At 42.4% G+C, this 23,407-nt stretch overlaps 1 protein-coding gene across 1 annotated transcript in view; it reads right to left on the minus strand.

Moving 5' to 3' along the window:
- Positions 1–23,407, minus strand: part of LOC145351095 (protein CEBPZOS-like) — a 652,257-nt gene that overhangs the window by 567,355 nt on the left and 61,495 nt on the right. The window lies entirely within an intron of this gene.

Below are 23,407 nucleotides of genomic sequence, written 5' to 3' on the forward strand. Positions count from 1 at the left end.
GGCTTTAATTTGACTTGATTGGATTGGAATAAAGTTTAAAAAAATTTTTTTTAAAGTTGTTGTTTTTGTGCTGTTGTAGTCGCTGCCTTAAAGTAGGAAGCGCGACAGCCAATTTGAAGATAGCAAGCTCCCACAAACACAAGTATGATAATGACCAGATAATGTGTTTCATTGATTGTTGGTTGAGAAATAAATATTAACCAGGACACAATAAGCCTCTACTGCAGCATCGAGTCTTTTCTTTAAAAAAAACACATAATACTGTGCAAGTAAGGCCAAAAGCAGTTCATCATACAATATCAACTTTTGACAAAACTTAATGCATGTTTATTAATTTTAACGATCTGACTGTATGTGATGTTGCTCTAGCACAAAAGATACCAGTTTGGCAGATGTTCATGTTCGTGGTGAACTAGTTTCGTATATTGATCTGTATTGAGGCAGATTAGAGTTTGTTGACTAATCCAATATCGCCTTAGTTTACATATTGACCAAAAATTAAAATGACTGCAGCTATGTAAAATCTTGGTTAGGCTGCATTTGGAGCATTGCGTGCAGATCTGGTTGCCACACTACCAGAAGGATGTGGAAGCTTTGTAGAGAATGCAAACAAGACTCACCAGGTTGTTGTCCAGTCTCGAGGATGTTGGCATGAGGGGAGGTTGAATAAACTTGGATTGTTTTCACTGGAAAGACAGAGACTGAGGGCATATCTGCTAGAAGTCTACAAAATTAGGAGAGGCATAGACTAGCTGGATAGTCAGAGGCTTTTTCCCAGGGTAGAAATGTCAATTACAAGAGGGCACAGGCTCAAGGTGAAAGGGAAAAAGTTTAAGGGAGTGTGTGGGGAAAGTTTTTCATGCAGAGAGCGGTGGGTGCCAGGAATGCACTGCCAGAGGAGGTGTGGAAGCAGGCACATTAGCAACATTTAAGAGGTGTCTGGATGGGTACATGAATAGGAGAGAATAGGTTATAGTCCGAATAAGGGCAGTTTTTCTTTTGAAGTTTAGTTAGGACAGCAAGATTGGCATGTGGTTGGAGGGCCAAAGGGCCTGTTCCTGTGCTGTACTTTCCTTTGTTCTTTTTTGACTTTAAGTATTACTGGAATGGTAGTTATGTGTGAATTGCAAAAATGGTGTGGCATCAATGCAGAAACAGCAATATATTTGATCTATCAAAGATGTCTCTTATTGATCAAAAGAAATGAGAAGCAGAATTATAATCGCATTGGACAAGGTTTTGTGATTGCTGTTAATTTAGAGCTGCTGCTAATCCATTTTGGTTAACACTGATGTTAAAGTAATGCTATTACATAATTTAGGTTACTGACTTGCATGTGCATATGTAACCAAGTGTGCATATACAATCCCCTCTTGTTTGGCTCAAATCCTACCTAGGAAAAATCTGGCTTTAAATTTGTACCAGGCTCACAGAGTACATAAGAACATGAGAACATAAGAAATAGGAGCAGGAGTAGGCCATCCAGCCCTTCGAGCCTGCCCCGCCATTCAATAAGATCATGGCTGATCTGTTGTGGCTCACTTCCACATTCCCGCCCTCTCCCCATAACCCTTAATCCCCTCTCTCATCAAAAACCCATCAACACGCGTCTTAAAAATATTTAGCGAGGTAGCCTCCACCACTTCAACAGGCAGAGAATTCCAGAGATTCACCACCCTTTGAGTGAAGAAGTTCCTCCTCAACTCCGTTCTAAACCGCCCCCCCTTTATCTTGAGGCTGTGCCCCCTGATCCTACTGTCCTTTCTGAGCGGGAAGAGTCTCTCCACCTCTATCCTATCCATCCCATTCATCATCTTATACGTCTCAATGAGATCTCCTCTCATTCTTCTAAACTCTAACGAGTACAAGCCTCGTTTATTCAGCCTCTCCTCATAACTCAACCCCCTCAACTCCGGCATCAGCCTAGTAAACCTCCTCTGCACTCCCTCCAAGGCCAAAGTATCCTTGCGTAAGTACGGCGACCAAAACTGCACACAGTACTCCAGCTGCGGCCTCACCAATGCCCTATACAGCCGCAGCAAGACCTCCCTACTTTTATATTCAATCCCCCTCGCTATAAAGGCCAGCATCCCATTAGCCTTCCTGACCACCTGCTGCACCTGCAAGCTGGGTTTTTGCGACTCATGCACAAGGACCCCGAGGTCCCTCTGCACCGTCGCCTGCTGCAGTTTTTCGCCACGTAAGTAATAATCCTTCCTACCATTATTCCTACCAAAGTGGACCACCTCACACTTGCCAACATTAAGTTCCATTTGCCAGTTCCTGGCAATTAACATGTCAGTATATTGCCTTTCGTACTTCCGTATTCCTTGCTATTGGTAAACTGTTTAGTTCAGTTACATCAACATCATTAGCTTGTTGCCACGAGAACATTACATCCTGAAGGCGTTGCCACCAAAATGAAAATCAAACTGAAATCTCTACCTGGCCAAGGGGTGGGGCCTTACGCTCTCAACAGTTTCAAATGATCTACGTCAAGAAAGTTGCAGCATTCCACAAGTCATTCTGACTGGATGCCAGATATATGTAATATATCGGCACAGCCCAAGTTCCAGTTGTTAATTGTTGTTACTGTAATTGTGATTAATAGTTCCAAATATCCATTATTTTCCAAGGCAGATTTCACACAGATATGTGACTGTCAAGCATTAGTGTCAAAACTGAACTGGGAATCTGGTATTTGTATTGTCGGCCTTGAAAATTTACAGGGAAGACATCTGGGGCATAAATGCCAGAATTGATCTGCTGACTGTCTCTCCCTCAGCCTTCACTGGCCAAGGAAGATCCCTTCTTTTACATAGTTGTGATGAGCTCTCTTGCCAATAGAGGCAAGTGTTGGGTGTTGCCAACCAAGCGGCCAGAAGGGAAGCTTCGGCTGTTCACTGTTGGGGGCAGAGGTGGAAATGGTGCAGTGGGAATGACCAAATCTCTCCTCCACAAAACATTTTTTATTCCCCAAAAATCTACTTTATCTATAACATTTACAAAAGTTACTTTCATTCATTCAAGGGATGTGGTTAGGCCAGCATTAATTGCCCATCCCTAACTGCTCTTGGAAGGGGCATAACAGTGCAACTTTAATATCACATAAAGAGTGAAACAGATCAATTTCTTTCAAGACCATATATGGCACTCCTGAGGTGCCTCCTTTCACTTAGTTACATTCACAGTGTTCATTTGATTTCAAACATACGGCCTGAGTTTCTAGTTTAACATACAACTGATTTCCAAAACCTCAGTTTATTACCACTCTTAGATAGGCTACCGGAAAAACTAAATCTTTCAGGAAGTCTTTCAATGTTCAAGGCTAAACCTCAGACCTGGGTCCACATTTTGGTTTCAGCTATCCAGTCATTTTTTAATGCATATGTCTTCTTTGTGCAGGCCCAACAGGCCCCTCAGGCTGAGACTGAGGAAACCTTCAGCCTTATTTGAGGATTTACCCCCAAATGATACCTTATGGAAGTTGCCACTGGAAGACAGAACTATAAATACCTTCTGCCCTTTTGGTTGCAGTCTTGTCCATAGGAGTTTCTGGCACATTTTGAATCCTTTTCTTGCATACCTCAGGTGTAATTATAGCTTGCATCAATACTTCTGGTACAATTAGTTACTCTGTTTTATGAGAAAAAAACAGTGAAGCACAATGACAATACAAATACCTTTATATGAAGATTTTTGTATTGCCTTTCTGCTTCACTCTCATTTTCATTTCACTTGCTTACCCATTTTAGTTATTTTTGATCTTTTGCCTGTGTGCACATATGCATGTAAGTATACTTTGATGCGAGATTCTCAGTGATGCTAGTTAAATGAGAAATTTTTAAAAAACCTTCTCCAACCCAAAAGTTTCATACACTTTACAGATGCTGATGCGTATTTGTTTTAGCAACTTGGGTTTTTGCTTCAGATTTCAAGCATTTGGAGTTCCTTTGTCCAAATGTTTAAATTTGGGGGGGTGGAGGGGAGGCGCTGCTGCAGTGGTATTTTTAATGGACTAGCAATCCAGAGACCCTGGGTAATGCTCTGGGAGACAGTCCAAATCCCACCGTGGTAGATGGTGAAATTTGAATTCAATAAAAATCTGGAATTAAAGCGAAACCATTGTCAATTGTCATAAAAAAGCCATCTGGTTCACTAATATCCTTTGAGGAAGGAAATCTGCTGTTTTTACCTGGTCTGGCCTACATGTGACTCCTGATCCAAAGCAATGTGCTTGATCCTTAAATGCCCTCTAAATGGCTGAGCAAGCCAGTCCGTTTAGGGCAATCAGGGATGGGCAATAAATTCTGGCCCAACCAGCAACGCCCACATCCCATGAATAAATTTTTAAAATGAAAATGTCCTATTATTCATGCCATTGAAAAGTTTTACATCACAGTGGCGAAGATTGAAACTTAGGGCAGGATTTTCTGGCTGCGTTCGCCCCAAGACCAGGAAATCCCATCCAAAGTCAATGGACTTCTGCATGGTCATGTCCTGCCTGCTACTTTTCCCATGGCCGGTGGGATGTGAAAATTCCACCCTTGGTCTGTCTGTCTGTCTCTCTCTGTGAATGGAAGTAAGCATCTCAAACAGCCCAAAGCAGACCATTACATTCCTATAGCAATAGCCCAGAAACTAATCCATTCCTATGAGCATATCTGACTTACAAAAGAAAGAGTTGAGAGTAAGAACGTTTAGCCACAATGCAACCACTGGTCATATATTACAATTTCTAGGTTATCTGTTGAATCTTTACACAATAGTTTAACAATTTTTTCATACATGGGCCTAATCCTCTGTGATCCAGAACCGCAGCTTTTCTGATAATTTACCCCTAACAGAGTATCATATCCTGAGGGTTAACAATGTCACAACTTGAATAATTTCACCAGTTTTGTGATATAAGTGCATGCCAGATTTTACAGGCTAAAACAATTATAAGTATTTATATTTATTACAAAGCTACAAAAAAATGTCAAATTAATCAATTACAATATGTGAACACAAAAGGTGGGATTCTCTGGCCATGCATGCCCGAAATCTGGAAGTTCCCACCCAAACTCAATGAACCTTTAAATTGTCCACCAAATTTTCTGTCTCGCCTGCCATGATTCCCAAGGCAGACGAGAATGGAGAAGTCGGGCCATAGAAAAAGCAAGTTCCATGTTGGATAATTACCCTTCATATGAACACCTTAGAAATAATGATAAAGCTTTCTTTAGTCTGGAAGGAAAAATTAGTTATTAGTACAACACAATTAGTTCCCTCATTCATATATAAAAGCATAAGCATTAAGAGCAGGAACAGACCACTGGATCCATTATGCTTGCTCTGCTAATTAATAAGATCATGGATGATTTGATTTTAACCTGTGTTCTACATTTCTGCCTACCCCTGATAACCTTTCACCCCCTTGCTTATCAAGAATCTACCTAGCTCTGCCGCAAAGGCATTTAAGGACTCTGCCTCCAGTTCTTTTGAGAAAGAGAATTCCAAAGACTCATGAACCTCCAGGAAAAAGATTTTTCCCACCAGGATTTCAAGTTTGGTAACAGGAGTGGAAATATTGCATGAAGTGCAAAGTCGCGTTTTAGGTTGGCATAAATGTGTGATGTGCTTGCTACCTTCCCCCGACAGTAATGGGTTACATTTCCCAACATTGAGCATTGGGAACATCATTATAATAAATTAACACATCATTTTCAAGCCTCTAGGCTGGAATCAGCCCCCCTCCCCCCACCCTCCGCGGCCCAACTCACTGTCAAAAAATCATCCATGGCAACATGACAGTGGAACAGCACAAATGACAACTGGTCTCCAAAGGCATGTACCTGGCAATCTGACCTCTGTGGGGTGCACAGGTGAGTGCAGCACTTTTGCAGGGGGGGTGGGTGGGTGGGGGGGGGGGGAGGCGATGGCGGTGGTTGGAGGGGGACACACTCAGTTATCACCTTGACATCCCCGGTATCGCACAAGCACTACCCAGGCATCTCCTGGCATCGTCGGGGTAGTGCATGGTAGGGGCATGCTTCCAGAGTTATCTGATTTGGCCGCAGTGCGCTGGGGTGGCTTTTAAAAATGGCATTCAGCTCCTTGCATTTCTAATTGGTGGGAGGGTGGGTGAACCAGAGGTTGCCTTGCCAGTGATGCATCATGGGACCCAATTGTTGAGGGTTTTTACTCAAAGGCCTGGACTTATGCTGGAGAAAGCTGCCTTTGCCAATTTTCAGGAAACTCTTGTCCCTTATTTCTTTCTTAAATGGGCAAGCCTTTATTTTGAAACAGTCACCCTTAGTGTTAGATTCACCCACATGAGAAAACATGCTCCCCACATCTATCCAAGGCTCCTCACGTCACCTCTGCCTCTTCTAAACTCAAGCGGATACGTCTAGCCTGTTAAGCTTTTCCTTGCAAGGCAATACCTTGCAACCCACCCATTCCATGGTATGAGGCCAGTAAACCTTCCCTAAGCTGCTTCCAATGCATTCACATCCTCATTGTAAAACAGTGTATCACTCTAGTTTGTGTGCCTCAACCATGCAATTTAAAATGTTTGAATTGTTCACCAGTATGTCATCAATTAGCAACTACTGAAATTCTGGCATTTAATCTCTTGCTTCTTTAAAAATTTTTCCGATAAATATTTCCAGCATGGAACTGTTCCAAGCTGGTTCATATATCAGGAAGTTGTGGCTATGTTCTTTGTGACAAATTATTATGTATTCCTAGTAGTTGTGGTAGGGATGATGGGGAGGTGATGATGCTGAAACAGTGTGCCCATCGGAAAGATGGCCCTCAAGAAATTCCAATTGTTGAACTTCATATATAATTCATTTTAAATTCATCTTTTGGGATGTGGTGCCACTGGCTAGACCAGCATTTACTGCCATCCCTAGTTGCCCTTGAAAAGGTGTGGGGGAGCTGTCTTTTTGACCACTGCAGTCCCTAAGGTGTTGGTACACCCATAGTGCTGTTAAATACATTCCTGTATCCATTACTTCAATCTAGGGCAATAAACATGTATTTTAAGTAAATTTACATATGTATACAAATAGGTGATACAAGTGATTTAAGCTTTGGTAATTAAATTCAATCAGAATTTAAAATCAAATTAATTGGACAGACTAGAGAAACTGGAATCACCTTAGACCTGAGAAGCTCAAGTAGAGATTTAATAGAGACTTTCAGAATTATGAGGGGTTCTGAGGAGAAACTGTTAGCACTGGCTGGACGGTTGGTAGCAGAGAATGGAGAGGACGGTTGGTAACCAGAGAACATGATTTAAGATAACTGGCAAAAGGTGGGATGAGAAGATTTTCTTAAACGCTGGTGACAACCTAGAATGCACTGCCTTATAGAGCGATAGTGCAAATTCAATAGTAACTTTCCAAGAGGAAATGGATAAATACTTGAAAATAAATATATTACAAGGCTATGGGAAAAGTGTGATGAAGTGAGATTAATTGGATATCTTTCAAATAGCCACCACTGACATGATAGGCTGAATCATCTCCTTCTGCCCACAAAAATTCTAGAATTCTAAGTATTTAAACAGTTTTAACAACATTATATTTATATTTAACTATACCAGCACACATACACATTATGTACAAATGGCCCTAAACAACCTTAATAACAAGTACTGCAAGGAAAGAACATTTTTGTAAGAGTTCAGACATACGAGTGTTTGAATGTTCAGAGGTGAATTGTCTTTTATGCCACTTAATTCAAAGTTCATGTTTTAGTTATTCAATCATAAACTTCCTTCCCCTCAATGCCACCAACAGCTTATATCCTCCTTTAAAAGATATTAACCTCCATCCCTTAACTCTCCCACAAAGGAGCAAACAAGAATATTAGTTTTCTTTCTGATTGGAGCAAAACCGTGAAAGGTAAAAATTGCAGAAGAAAACTGTAAATCACCAAAGATCACCCCTTCTGGAATCTGTCAATTCAGTTCTCCTCTAAAGGTACCAATTGATAATAAATAAATGACCTTTCCTAGTAATCTGTCCCACAGATTCTCCTCTACCTGTCAGGAAATATATTTTTATTCTAGTTTCAATTCGCATTATTTTCTGCACAAGGCAGAAGATAACAACAAACAACCAGTTCTTTCAGCTTATAGAAAAAGCAATTCCACATCGACATGAAAGTAGAAAGTGCTGGAACAATTCAGTAGCTCTGGTGGCATCAGTGGAGAGAGAAACAGAATTAACAGCCAAAATTCTCTGACCTCGTCTCCAGTCCCGCTGCAGTGAATGAAGCTTTGGCTGAGCGCCAAATTCTCCATTCCCGCTGGCAGCAGTAGTGACGAGTGGCCAAGGTTTCCAGTCCAATGTGGCTCTATTTCAGAACTGTTTATATTGATAGAAGTTGCTGATAGCTGCGTCAATTATTTAACCCTAACCTGGGATCAAAAACTCCATCTGCTCTTTAATCACAAATGGAACACATGATTTCAAATGCGTTAAGATCTGAAATTCTAAATCTTTAATATATATTTGTTTCCTTCCTTTGCACAGTAAATCAATAAAGTACAGAATGAGCACATGGTGAAGTAACTTGGAAACAAGCACCAAAGTAAATCTATATAAATCAGGAATGAAGTATCGGGGAAAACACTGGATGAAGTACTTAAGTGATGTTGACTTGCTGTTCATCTTTCAGTGCTTGCTCCAGTCTAAGAGGAAACCGCTATTCTATTTCATAGAAATGTAGCACATGCAGGACAGTTGGTAACCAGAGAACATGATGTGGAGATGCTGGCGTTGGACTAGGATAAACACAGTAAGAAGTCTCACAATACCAGGTTAAAGTCCAACAGGTTTATTTGGTTGCAAAAGCCACTAGCTTTCGGAGCGTTGCTCCTTCATCAGGTGAGTGGGATTTCAGTTCACAAACAGGGCACATAAAGACACAAACTCAATTTACAAAAGAGTGATTGGAATGCGCGTCTTTGCAGGTAATCAAGTTTTAAAGATATAGTCAATGTGAGTGGAGAGAGGGTTAAGCACAGATTACAGAGATGTGTATTGTCTCCAGCTAGAGCAGTTACTGAGATTTTGCAAACCTAGGCAAGTCATGGGGGTAACAGATAGTGTGACATGAACCTAAGATCCCGGTTGAGACCGTCCTCATGTATGCAGAACTTAGCTATCAGATTTTGCTCAGCAATTCTGCGTTGTTGTATGTTGTGAAGGCCGCCTTGGAGAACGCTTACCCGAAGATCAGAGGCCGAATGCCCGTGACTGCTGAAGTGTTCCCAATAGGAAGTGAACACTCTTGCCTGATGATTGTCAAGTGGTCTTCATTCATCTGTTGTTGTAGCGTCTGCGTGGTCTCCCCAATATACCATGCCTCGGGACATCCTTTCCTGCATGTCCAGATCACCAACAACCTGTCCTGGTCCTCCCATGCTGACACTATAGCTAAGAAAGCCCATCAACACCTCTACTTTCTCAGAAGACTAAGAAAATTTGACATGTCAGCTACAACTCTCACCAACTTCCACAGATGCACAATAGAAAGCATTTTTTCTGATTGTATCACAGCTTGATTGGCTCCTGCTCTGCCCAAGGCCGTGAGAACTACAAAAAGTTGTGAATGTAGCCAATCCATCACGCAAACCAGCCTCCCATCCATTAACTCTGTCTACACTTCCCACTGCCTTGGCAAAGCAGCCAGCATAAGTAAGGACACCACACACTCCAGACGTTCTCTCTTCCACCTTCTTCCTTCGGGAAAAAGATCCAAAAGTCTGAGGTGACGTACCAACCAACTCAAGAACAGCTTCTTCTTGGCTGCTGTCAGACTTCTGAATAGACTTACCTTGCATTAAGTTGATCTTTCTCTACATCCTAGCTATGACTGTAACACTATATTCTGCACTCTCTCATTTCCTTCTCTATGAATGGTATGCTTTGTCTGTTTACTGCACAAGAAACAATACTTTTCACTGTATGTTAATACATGTGACAATAATAAATCAAATCAAAAATCAAATCATAATCTATCGCTCTGTACACAGTATGATCAACACCATTTATCTTAACACACAGTCCAGTATCACTGAAAGGGAGCTAAGATTGTTTGTTAAGGGAGAAGAACGTTGCCCGTGTAACGGGATTTACAGCATTCCTTCCCACCCTACACTAACATGCAAAGAAAGTTCTGTTTTGTTTAGAACTCCCTGTTGTATACACCATTTGCCACCAGAGATTGAAACACCAGCTGTCCACAACCCACCAAATAAAAATACACCCAACAGTTCTATTAAAGAAAGCAGTGTTTCAAGGATAGGAGACAATCATTCAGCCTGGGGACATGTGTCTGTTAATTCTCATTTCTTAGCCAAAGTCTTTACTTTCAGTTCCAATGCTTCCACAACCAATACTGAATACCAACATAAAATACTGTACAGTGCACAGAGAAACACTGCAAGTTTCCTTCCAACCCACACGTCATCCTGACTTGGAACTATACCTTGGTTCTCTCACTGTCACAGTGGGGGTCAACATTTTGCAACTCCCTCCCTGACAGCACTTGCCTGTATCAGCAGCAGATGGACTGCAGTGGTTCAAGAAGGTGGCCCACCACCACTTTCTTAAGGACAATTGGGTAACAAATGCTGGCCTATAATCAGCGATGCCCACATCCCATGAAAGAATAAAGAAAACTAAGTATATTTCCCCTCCAATTTATAATTCACTTATTTCCACATGTCCTCTGGTCTTATTTTATAATGGTTTACTTGGCAGTATTAATCTGGGTTAATCTTACCTGGAATATAAGTGTAGCACAGTGGTTAACACTGCCGCCTCATAGTGCCACGGACCCAGGTTTAATTACAGCCTTGTGTGGAGCTTTATGTTCTACCCCTGTCTGTGTGGTTTCCTCCAGGTGCTCCAGTTTCCTACCACGATCCAAACATGTGCAAGTTAAGCAGATTGACCATGCTAACTAGTCCCTTAGTGTCCAAAGAAGTGTAGGTTAGGATTAGCAGGGTAAATTCTTGGAGTTATAAGGATAGGGCCTGGGTGGGATGCTCTATTGGAGAGTTGGTGCAGACTCAATGGGTTGAACGGCCTCTTTGTGCACTGTAGGTATTCTATAATATGGCATAGAAACAAGCCATTCTGACTATCCAGTCCGTGCTTATCCATCTATACAATTTAACAATATCATAGTCAAAGAAAGCTACCCCAAGCATATTTCTCCTTAGACTGTACAGCTTATATGTCTCAGATCTTCCCTAATTGTTCATCTTTTTTATCCCGTGGATCAGTTTTTTCAAAACTATGGTATGGGATCCTTCACAATCCTGAAATTCCAAAACATTAGAGCAGTTTTAAAATTATAACTTCCCTGAATAATGCTGCATGCTGTGAGCTCAAGTTTTTGACATTTTTGGACAATGAGGAACTGTGAATGTGGTGTATATGGATTTCCAGAAGGCATTTGACAAGATGCCTCACCAAAGATTGCTACATAAGATAAAGGTGCATTGTGTTACGGGTAATGTATTAGTATGGATAGAGGATTGATTAACTAACAGAAAACAAAGAGTGGGGGTAAATGGGTTTTTTTCTGGTTGGCGATCGGTGACTAGTGGTGTGCCTCAGGGATCAGTGTTGGGACCGCAATTGTTTATGATTTACATAGATGATTTGGAGTTGGGGACCAAGTGTAGTGTGCCAAAATTCACGGACGATATTAAGATAAGTGGCAGAGCAAAGTGTGCAGAGGATGCTGAAAGTCTGCAAAGGGATATAGATAGTCTAAGTGAGTGGGTGAAGGTGTGGTAAATGGAATACAATGTTGGTAAATGTGAGGTCATTCATTTTGGTAGGAATAACAGCAAAATGGACTATTATTTAAATGGTAAAAAATTGCAGCATGCTACTGTGCAAAGGAACCTGGGTATCCTTATGCAAGAATCACAAGGAGTTGGTTTGCAGGCGCCGCAGGAAATTAAGAAAGCAAATGGAATTTTGTCCTTCATTGCTAGAGGGATGGAGTTTAAAAACAGCGAGGTTATGTTGCAGCTGTACAGGATGCTGGTGAGGCCACACCTGGAGTACTGTACACAGTTTTGGTCTCCTTACTTGAGAAAGGATATACTGGCACTGCAGGAGGTGCAGAAGAGATTCACTAGGTCGATTCCAGAGTTAAGAGGGTTGGCTTATGAGGAGAGACTGAGTAGACTGGGGCTATACCCATTGGAATTCAGAAAAATGAGGGGAGATCTTATAGAAACATATAAGATTATTGAAGGAAATAGATAAGATAGAAGCAGGGAAGTTGTTACCACAGGCAGGTGAAACTAGAACTCGGGGGCATAGCCTCAAAATAAGGGGAAACAGATTTGGGACTGAGTTGAGGAGGAACTTTTTCACACAAAGGACTGTGAATCTGTAGAATTCCCTGCCCAGTAAAGCAGTTGAGGCTACCTCATTGAATGTTTTTAAGGCAAGGATAGATACATTTTTGAACAGTAAAGGAATTAAGGATTATGGTGAGCGGGCGGATAAATGCAGCTGAATCCACGAAAAGATCAGCCATGATCTTATTGAATGGTGGAGCAGGCTCAAGGTGCCGGATGGCCTACTCCTGCTCCTAATTCTTATATTCTTATGTTAACGAGGTTCTCAAGTTATTGCTCTGTAAGCAAAGCATGCTACAATCTTTGTCTCAGTTTCAATGCTTTCAGCTTTCACAACCAATACTGAAGACCAATATAAAATACTGTAATGTAATGTAATGTCCAACTCTAATGCACAGCAAGCTGCCAGCTCCCCAGGCAGATAATGTTGCCATTCTCCAGCAGCTGGCCAGACACCCTTCAACTCCTCCAACCAAACCTACTACTGCACAGCAGGGGCAAGAATGGCATTGCCAATCTCTATCAAGGTCACCCTCTGGTTTACACCTCAGGATCCTTATTGGCTGAAACGAATGTCAATATCAACATCTTACAGCTCACTGCGCATCAATGCTCCAGGGAAGTCATTGAAGCCCCGTAAATAAGTTCAGGAGACTCCATTGTCTTCTCTCCAACCAATGAGAATTGAGGATACACAAAAGGCCAGAATACAATGAGCTGGTGATGAAGCGTATGTAGAGTCAGAACCCAGCTCAATATCATTAAGATGTCATGGTTTTGAATGGTCTGCTGATGGATATGAAGTGCACCAATATAAAGTTTTGACTGGATCGCCAATTCCCTGTTGATGAAATGCAAGAATAAACCTGCTTTATAATTGAATCCTCCCACTCTAACCTCGCATTATACTCATCCGCCCAAAGCACTCAGTGCCAATTAACACAAATTCCAATTGTTCAAGAAGTTGCCTCCTGGCAAATGATTGAGATTGCTAAAATCATTTCACTCTGGATTCTTAACACCCATCTGGAAAAGCAAATTTTCTGGGCCACAACCTTGTCACTACGCCCCAACTCCTAAAAAAAACAGAAAACTATTGATCATTTTTTTAAATTTGAAAACTGCATTCTGTAGACATAAAGTGAAGAAGGGTGGATACAAAATAAATGCCCTAATTGATTCATTGCCTTGTGCAAACAGGCAAGTGTACATTCCCAAGAATGGCTTCATCTTTTGTAGTTAATCTTGGTCTTGGGACATTTCTTTACATTAAGGGTGCTAATATAATTCTTGCATGTGGGTGGCCCAATGGCACAATGATTAACACTGCTGCCTCACAGCACCAGGTTCGATTCCTGGGTTGGGTCACTGTCTGTGCAGAGTCTGCATGCTGTCCCTGTGTCTGCGTGGATTTCCTCCGGGTGCTCTGATTTCCTCCCATAGTCTGAAAAAATGTGCTGGTTAGGTGCATTGACCCGAACGGAGTGTGGTGACTAGGGAATTTTCACAGTAACTTCATTGTAGAGTTAATGTAAGCCTTACTTATGACTAATAAATAAATAAACTTTATATGCTAATTGGAATGCAGATTAGGTATGTTGGACATTTCTTCCAATTATCACTAAATTCTGTTTTACTCCCCATCTAAAATACAATTAGAGAACTGTTCATGTTAATTGTGGGAAAAGGCTGCATTAAGAAATGTGTACTTTTGCCTAGATGGAACACAAATGCAAAGTGTATTCTGAACATTTGTTCTTGTGCCTTAAAAGTGCTTATTGTAAATTTTTTCTATCTTTTCCATTTAAACCCTTCTCTAAAAAGATCACAATAATTGGGGCAGACTCGCACTCAATCTGGAATTTTGAACACTCTGAATTCTCCTCAATATTAGGAATTCTTACTTTTGTTAAATTTGAAGGCCTGAAGTGTGAGAGTCACTTGCAGGATTGCCTCTTGCACAGATTCAGTTCAGTGAGTTGGGCCAATGTCCAATCAGCCACTGGATTTTGAGTACTTGTCTGAGAAGACATTTCACATTGAGGTACAGGTAGAGGGTGGAGAGAAAGAAACATCATTTCTTTGACTCACTGCTCTCAAATTACCATCAACTATGGCAATTATCTTTCTGAAATGTTTTCAAAATTGCACCATTAACTACCAATTGCACTGTAGTTTGTACCACTAATAATTTCTTTAAAAATCTACAAAGTCCAATTTAAAAAAAACAAATGTTTCACCAGCGCTTGAATGATGTCTAAATGGCTTTAACCTGTGATACTTTTGCCCCATCACACCATCAATATCCTCCTGCAACTTCTGTGCTCCTCAGAATTACTTACAACAGTTCTGACTGTAGCGTTGTCTTAGATTTTGGACACCATTAGACTACTAAGCATATTGGAAAAACTGTCATTTACTCTGAAAATTTTCTGAGAAAAATATAAGTGGCAGGGGGTAATGATTCTCCTGTGCACTGCTTTTGTAGCACAGTGGGTGGGGAGACTCCAGCAGAGGTGGTTTTGCAGGCTCCCCGCTGGGCACCCAGCCTCACAGGTCTCTGGCAGCTGGATTTCTGGTAGTGTCAGCTTTGCTCCAGAAATCGGCGTGGAGCTACATATGCTATTTAAATTCTACATTTTAATATCATTAGCAGGCCAGGAGATTTCAGTCCCAGGCCTCACCCCATTCCCCCCAAGCCTCCGGGGTTTCATATAGCTCCCCACTTGCAGGAAACTGGCAGCCCGACTGGAGTGAAGGGGAGGCTATGGGGGGCCCCCTAGGGGGTCAAGGGTTGGGGGTGTCCCCTGGGCATTGCCACCTTGGCACTGCTAGCCTAGGCCCCCGGTACAGCCCAAGGGGGCAAAGTGCCGATGCCCAAGGGGTACCTTGGCACTGCCCAACAGGCACAGGGCACTGCCAAGGGGGCAGGGGCAAATGAGGAGCATGGGGCCTCGGGTGGGGGGGGGGGGGGAGAGAGATATATTGGGATTTGATTGTGTGAGTGGTCCACTGCCTCTACATTTGAGCTGAGTGACTGAGGGAGAGAGGCCAGCTATTGGGGCTGGCCATCAGGGTGGGAAGGGTATATTGGGAGATCAGGGCTGTGGGACGTGGGTGTGGGGAGTGGGGGGTGGTGGGGAAGGGGGCTGAGGCTGACCCAGGCATTTTTAGCGGAGCTTGCGATCGAGCCGGCAACTGATTTGGTGCTGGCAGACAGGGGCCACTGCGCATGCGCTGACCTCGGTGCTCACAGATCGGCACACAGGCAGTGGCCCGCTCAGCACCATGCCTCTCCAGCAGGAATAGCCCCACCCCCTGAATTTAAATGGGACTGACGCTAGTGCACTCTGCGCTGCAAGAGTGAGGGAGATTCATTTTGAAACCTCCGCTGGAAAAAACCAACATGATTTACTGCAGTTTTTACACAAATCCGACACCTAGAGAACCATCCCCTCCCCCATGGCTCTATTCCCCAAGCAAGAGAGAAATTGATTCATTTATCAGGCCCATTCCTTATGCAAGCCTCACATATCTGTCCTACGATAAATCCTGCATCATCATTTACCTAATTATCTCAGAGAAAATTCTAAGAATTTCCCTAAATAAAGTTATGCAATATATTAGCATGCCTATTCGTTCACCTCCAGTTTTTAAACTTGGCCTTTTGCTTGCTGTAGATAAGGTCCAATTCAGTACTTCTCCGTCTAACATTCAAATCTGTTTGAATTACTCTTCCTACTGAAGTCTGGGATTGGGGCTTGAACCCATTACCTCCTGCCTCAGCGATGAGGGTGCTACCAATCTCACCACTTTAATAAACTCCCATAAGGAATGTTCCAGGTTCAGTCTCTAGGCTGCATTTCGGGAGCAGATTGCACATTCAGCATTTGAGATGCAAATTTTGTCTCAACTATGAGCGTGTCAAAGAGGGGGATAAGATCTGCCAGGGTTCCTGCTTTCGGCTGCTAACTAGTGAATACCACCTACACCCCAGTGCTCACCCCAGCCCACCCACCACCATCAAAAATGCATGTAGATGGCCCTTCTTTGAGGGAGGGATCAGGTTCAGTTGTGATATCCCCTTTGGTCAGATTCACTGCCAATTCTCATACATGAAAATAATGGGCACTTAGGGCAAGTACAAGAGGATGACCCTAACTCTATGGGGGGCAGCAAACCTTCTCTGGTCATTATGCAACATAATAAAAATTTTGCCACTAGCTCTGAAGTGCTAGCAAGATATAAACATGTTCTGTAGGGATCCTTATAGACTTGGCAGGAATGAGAGGGCATGGGGAATCCTGGGGTTACATTTCCAGTGTCACCAACATTGTCATTATCCAGCAGAGGAAAGAGCAACTTGACAGAAAATACACAGACGAGAGGGGAGAGAGTAAAACTAAAATGATTTACAACCATCACCATTTACTCACAGCAACAGGCCTATTTATAGCATTTGTTGTTTAAACATTTCTGATTTACAACTTAGTGACTTATTTCCATATCATAGATGCACTGGCTATAGTTTTTCAAAAAATTCCTAAGTTCTGGAATGGTTCCAGCAGATTGGAAATTAGCAAACATAACAGAGCTATTCAAGAAAGAAGGGAGAAGAAAAACAGGGATGAATAAGTCAGTTAGTCTAGCAATCCTTGGGAAAGCTCTGAAATTGGAATGGCAGAGCTGGTTTGATTGCCTGTATTCTTATAAAGCAGTACAGAAACAATGTATACTTCTCTACAGTGTCATATTTTAATCCCTGAACTATAGTTACACACCTTTAAAATATCTTTCCTCAATACATTCTACAGGAAAAATCTTTGCATCTGTCAGCTTTATAATATTTTTCCTTTATTGCCTTACAAATTGATTACAAATGTACACAGGTTAGAATCATAGAATCCCTACCCTGCAGAAAAAAGCTATCTAGCCCAAGTCTGCACAGACTCTCTGAAAGAACCTTCCGCCCCAAGCCCTCCCTCCCTGCCCTATCCCTGAGAACCTGCACATTTACCTTGACTAATCCACCTGACCCACACATCTTTGGACACTAAGGGGCAATTTAACGTGGCCAATCCACCTCACCTGTGCATAAGAACATAGGTAGGAGCAGGAAGAGACCATCTGGCCCCTCGAGCCTGCTCCGCCATTCAATAAGATCATAGCTGATTTTTTTCGTGGATTCAGCTCCACTTACCTGCCCACTCACCATAACCCTTAATTGCTTTACTGTTCAAAAATTTACCTATCCGTTTATCCAATTTATTTATCCATCTTTGGAGTGTGGGAGGAAACTGCAGCACCAGAGGAAACCCACACAGACACCGGGAGAATATACAAACTCCACTCAGCCACCCAAGGATGGAATCAAACCCGGGTCCCTGGCCACTATATAAGATGAAAAATCTTTCTCTACCTCATGAAATTTATTTCTATAAGCTTTGGTATTTGGTGTTGTTACCTGGCGTCAAAATTCCAGCTATGATTTCCAGCAGGTTATTTTTCCATCTATCCAAATGATTGACAAATAACTGATTTCCTTTTAGGTCACATATCCCTCAAATCTGCCACTGGTCTGCTCCCAGATATACGAGCAGATGCCAAGATATTCAACAACCTACTACACAGGCAATCTGATTCTGAAGCCATGCGGGACTACACCCGCGCAGATGAGATTAAAATTCGTATTTTTTAAAAAAAAATCACATAACAATTTTCCCTTAAGAGTTATCAATTGATCTGCCATCAATATCAGCCCAAAGCATTATATTCCAGCACGCAGAAATGAGCCTCCTACCTGCAGTGACTGTCAGGAGCTGTCTACAGAGGCACCGCTCTCTGTGCTACAGGTGCACTGTAGGAATGAAGCGTCGTCCCTGCGTTTGCTGCCTCGGAAAGTCATCGGACAGGTTTATCAGAAAATAAACTGGGATGGGTGTGCTTTAGAAACCCCCTCAGGGAGGGGCCTGGCCACACACTAACACACACACTCAGTCAGTCAGGTATGCAGCTTTTGAAAACACACCAGTGGATCTAGGCTATCCCCACCCTCGTGGCTGCACTCCGCATGCTTTCAAACTTCCTCTTGGCTGATGGAGCGACTTCACAGGGACCATGGAGAGTTTGCTACCAGAGAACGTACTTCATAAATCATCTTATCGTCTCTGGCACAAACCTTTTTCTGTATATTTTTTAAAATATTTACGTTCTCTCTTTTGACGGTTTACAAATCATCTCACAGCAACCCAAAATTTTGAAATCACAGGAATGCAAAATAAACTGCGGTCACTGTTGCATCGAAAGAAATGGCCACTTGGGGTAGGAGGAGTGGAGGGTTCCTGGACCCACATCCAGCAAGGGATTTCATGTCTTCGGGAAACAGGAGAACACTGGAGAGAGGAAAGGTTTTTTTTAAGCACTTCTTGCCCTACCCCACCTCGGAAAGTTCTGCAGATGAATGTTCAGAGTGACACTACATTCACCTTTCAGATTAGGAAGGGTCTTTAATTTCTGACCACTTGATCTCATGCACTGTAGGAAGTGAAGGTCTAGTGAATACTGCAAGCTGGACAGAGCCCATGTTTGCACTGGACAGCAATGACTTTGGCTTGGCCCAATCTTTTTTTTTAGTTTATCTGCAGTCAGGATGTGGACAAGAACATTGTGGAAGCATTAATGCTCACTTAAACATGCCAGGTTGTTGGTTGAAGATATTATAGAATCCCTACAGTGCAGAAGGAGGCCATTCTACTCATTGCATCTGCACCAACCACAATCCCACCCAAGGCCCTATTCCTGTAACTCCTAGCTAATCCCCCGATATTAGGGTTAATTTAGCACGGCCAGTCAACCTAACCCACACATCTTTGGACTGTGGGAGGAAACCAGAGCACCCAGAGGAAACCCACGCAAACATGGGGAGAATGTGCAAACTCCACACAGACAGTGACACAAGCCGGGAATCGAACCCAAGTCCCTGGTGCTGTGAGGCAGCAGTGCTAACCACTGTGTCATCATGCCAGAAATACAATGGATGGAATTTTCCTGTCCTACTTGCCATGGGAATTGTAGCAGGCGAGACATGAATCATGCAAAGGTCTGTTGACCTCAGGCAGGATTTTCCAGCCTTATAATGAACGCGGCCAAAAAATCCTGTTCAGTATGTCTGTGGTATAACACATAGAACCATTATGGCACAAAAGGAGGCAGCTGGACCTGGTAAGTCCATGTCATCACCTTTGTAAAGCAATCCAGTTAGTCCCATTCCTCCGCTCTATCCCCCTGTGTGACTCAGATTATGTGCTGAAATCCAAGGCTGCAATGTAAACCCACAATCCGTGACTCAGAGGCAAGAATGCTACCAACTGATTGAAGCTAACAGAGGAACAGAAAACATTGCCAACTATTCAAAATGGGTATTCAGTGATCAGTAGGAGGAAGTATCAGGCAGCAGAAAGCTATCCACGCAAGTTGCCCAGTACAAGGGGCAGAGTGGCAGAGCAAATGAGCAGCAGAAACATGGCTGCAATGCAAGAAAAAGTTAAATAACCTCACAAGGCTAGCTAAGGTAAGCATCCTAATTCCTATCTCTCATTACTTAACTCCTTGGCACTGCATAGCTTCTGGCCCCAGCATTCATATCTTTAATCTTGTGCATTCAGCCCCCAGTTCCATGCACTCTCCCACAGCTGCAGACACTTTACTCCCCCTCCCTCTGCTCATCCTGCAGCACTCTGCATCCACTGCGCTCCTCAATCACTATTACTTCCCTCATACCTCTGCCATAATTTCACACACCAGCAATGTTATTCTACCCTGATATATACATCCTCAAAGTATATCTCTAACAGGAAGAAGGAGCAGAGGACTTAACAACAGGAGTTGACAATTCAGCCCTTAGAATCTGCTCTGCCAATCAATAAGATCATGGAAGGTTCAGTTTGGGGTTCACAGCTCCACCTTTTTGTTTGCCCCCCAAATCCCTTGTCCCCTTTACCTACCAAAAATCTATCTAAACCTAGCCTTAAATAAATTCAAAAAGCCAGTCTTCACTGCTCTCTGGAAAAGAGAATTTCACTGACTAATGATTCTCTGAGAGAAAGAAAATCTTATCTCTGACTTAAAAGAGAGATAACATTGTCACATTCTCTTCTTTCTCGCAGGACATGCTTTCACACAATAGGAGGGAGCAGACAGCCAGAGGGATACCATTCATAGATGTGCTGTTCCCGCTGAAAGGAGAGATGATGGACATTGTGGACAGGAGCTACATTTAGTGAGGAGAGACTATTTAGTTTAAAGCCCTCTCTTTCAGACTGTTTAGGCCCAGAAACTTCCTGTCATAGCGAGGGAGCAGAGAAAGAAGTGTTCCTCAACTGTGCATTTATAGGCTGGGACTTTTCAGCAAGACCTGAAATTACTGTTGAAAGTCAATAGACTGCCTCTCCAAATTTTCTATCCCGTGTGCAACATTTCTCACCATTGGCAGGACTGGAAAATCCCAGCTGTAGACTCTAGTTCAGCGACTGACATCACATGTCATTCGGAGGAATGGCTAGGCTGCTACATTAAATGCTCCCAGTATCAGTACACAGAATCAATGGCAAGGGAATAAGAAGGAATCAGATTGCTGGTGAGATTGGATGCAACCACATCTTGCTAGAGAGGATGCGGATGAAGACATCAACTGTGAGATCAACATTGTTCTGAGTACACAGGCCTGATCGTCACTGGATTTGTGCACTATTTCTAAGAACATGGGGACCATTAAGATAAAGATCTTTTCAAATGGCCTTTGTGAAGGCTGCTTCCTGGCTACTCCATGATTTGCTGCATAATTTGGAAATGCGCAAACACCAATTTCCCAAATGGATCTGAATTGGCCTTGATTAATATATTTTAAGAATGCTTTTGTTTTTACTCAGGTCACCTAGTTAGTGTTCAATTCATCAGGTGCCCTTCAGGTGCTATCATGAGCCTGAATAGTGCACTATAGCATTCAATAGGGAAGGTTGTGGCGTAGTGATATTGTCACTTGACTAGTAATCCAGAGACCAGGCTAATGCTCTGGGGACTCTGGCTCAAATCCCATCATGACAGATGTTGAAATTTAAATTCAATATAAATCTGGAATTAAGAGCCTAATGATGACCGTGAAACCATTGTTGGTTATCATAAAAGCCCATCTCATTCATTAATGTCATCCTTCCCTGGTCTGGCCTATATGTGACTCCAGATCCACAGCAATGTAGTTGACTCTTACCTGCCCTCTGAAATGGACTGGCATGCCACATAATTCAAGGACAATCAGGGATGGGCAGTAACAGCGCTAACCACTGTACAGACAGGACAATAAGGAACTAGGTTTTTAATGACAATCTTCTAAATTTCCGCAATTGAATTCACATTTTCAAACTGCCATAGGGGGATTTTGACTCACGTTCTATGGATTATTAGCCCAAACCTCTAGATGACTAGAGCAATTGCATAACCATGACATTACCATAAACCCTGTTATTATGCTTTAGCCCTTGGCTACCTAAACTAACACCTATGCCCCCAGATAACGTAAGATGGTGTTGCTTCTCTTCGGGAAAAGGAGGCAATGTTTAATAAGATCATATTCCAGCATTCAAGAACCAAGGTTATTGCACATTCCATGGCCCAGGTATATCTGCCACTGGATATTGAAAATTGGTAATCAAGAAAGAACTTTGGGAGAGAGAACCACGGATAAGGTTATAAATTCTAAGAATTCCTGCTTTCTGCCAAATAGAGAAATTATACATTCGGTGCTCTTATAATAAAAGAATGAACAGGAAAGAGAAAATTGGGGAGAAAGAAAAATAAGGAAAGACATAATGGAAGATTTGCTTTTACATCGCTTCAGCTATATAAATATATATAGAAACAGATACCCCAAATTTATGTCAACTAGTAAATTACTTTTAAAGTGTAGGAAATAACAGGGAAGTTATGATTACAATAGGAGAGTTTCAATTATGGTCTAGGACCCAGGCATAATAAAAACAGAAAATGCTGCAAAGACTGAACTGGTTTGGCAGCATCTGTGGAGAGAGAAATAGAGTTAATATTTTGACTCAGCTCTGAAGAAGAGTCACGCAGACCTGCAGTGTTAACCATTTCTCTCTCCATAGGTGCTGCCACACCTGCTGAGTCCTCCCAAAATCTTCTGCTTTTTTTTCAGATTTCCAGCATCTGCAGTATTTTGCTTTTATTTTGTGACCCAAGCACAGTGAATCAAGTAACCCCCCCTTCAGTGCTGGACCTGGTCTGATTATAAATCTCATTTTATAGAGCAGGGCAGTTTCACAAATAATAGGGGACCAAACTGTCATCAGAAAGGTGGATTTCTGTGACGTTATTTACCAAGGCGAACAGGATGCAAATTCATTTAGCCCAATTCTATTACAATGAATAAAATGCTAACTAGTACCACACCTAGCAACAGCAACTCATCTGAGAATCTGAAACACATCACACCATCCTGTAGACAACTTTAACTTGTCACTTTATGTTATTGGGTAGGGATTTGGTATGACAGAAATGTAACCTGGTGAAGATCTTTAGAGGCAATACCTCTGAGACAGTAACTTTGATTCTTAACAAACTGTGTTGGCAACAGGTGTTTAAAGCCTTGACTGACAAATTACACTTTATTTAAAAATGCAGGCATTAATTCAATTGTCTGAAACAATCATCTAATGTAAGCCAGGGTTCTCCTGACCAATGGAATTGCAGTGCAGCTACGCAAGGGAAAAGCCTCTGCTGACACAAAGAAGTTGTCACTGACCCCAGGAGTATTTCCAGGTTCCAGTCCACTAAATGTTTTCTTCAGGAGGGCTCCCAGCAGCACTTCCTCTTGTACTTTGGAGCTGGTCTCGGAGAAGAGCAAGAAGTGGCTGCAAAAGCAGATTAAATAATTAGATCACGTCCCGAACAACAATGGGGGGAGCACAGTGGCACAGTGGTTAGCACTGCTGCCTCCCAGCA

This window comes from Carcharhinus amblyrhynchos, chromosome 12 (genome assembly GCF_965287045.1).
Source record: "Carcharhinus amblyrhynchos chromosome 12, sCarAmb.v2.hapA, whole genome shotgun sequence".
NCBI lineage: Eukaryota > Metazoa > Chordata > Chondrichthyes > Carcharhiniformes > Carcharhinidae > Carcharhinus > Carcharhinus amblyrhynchos.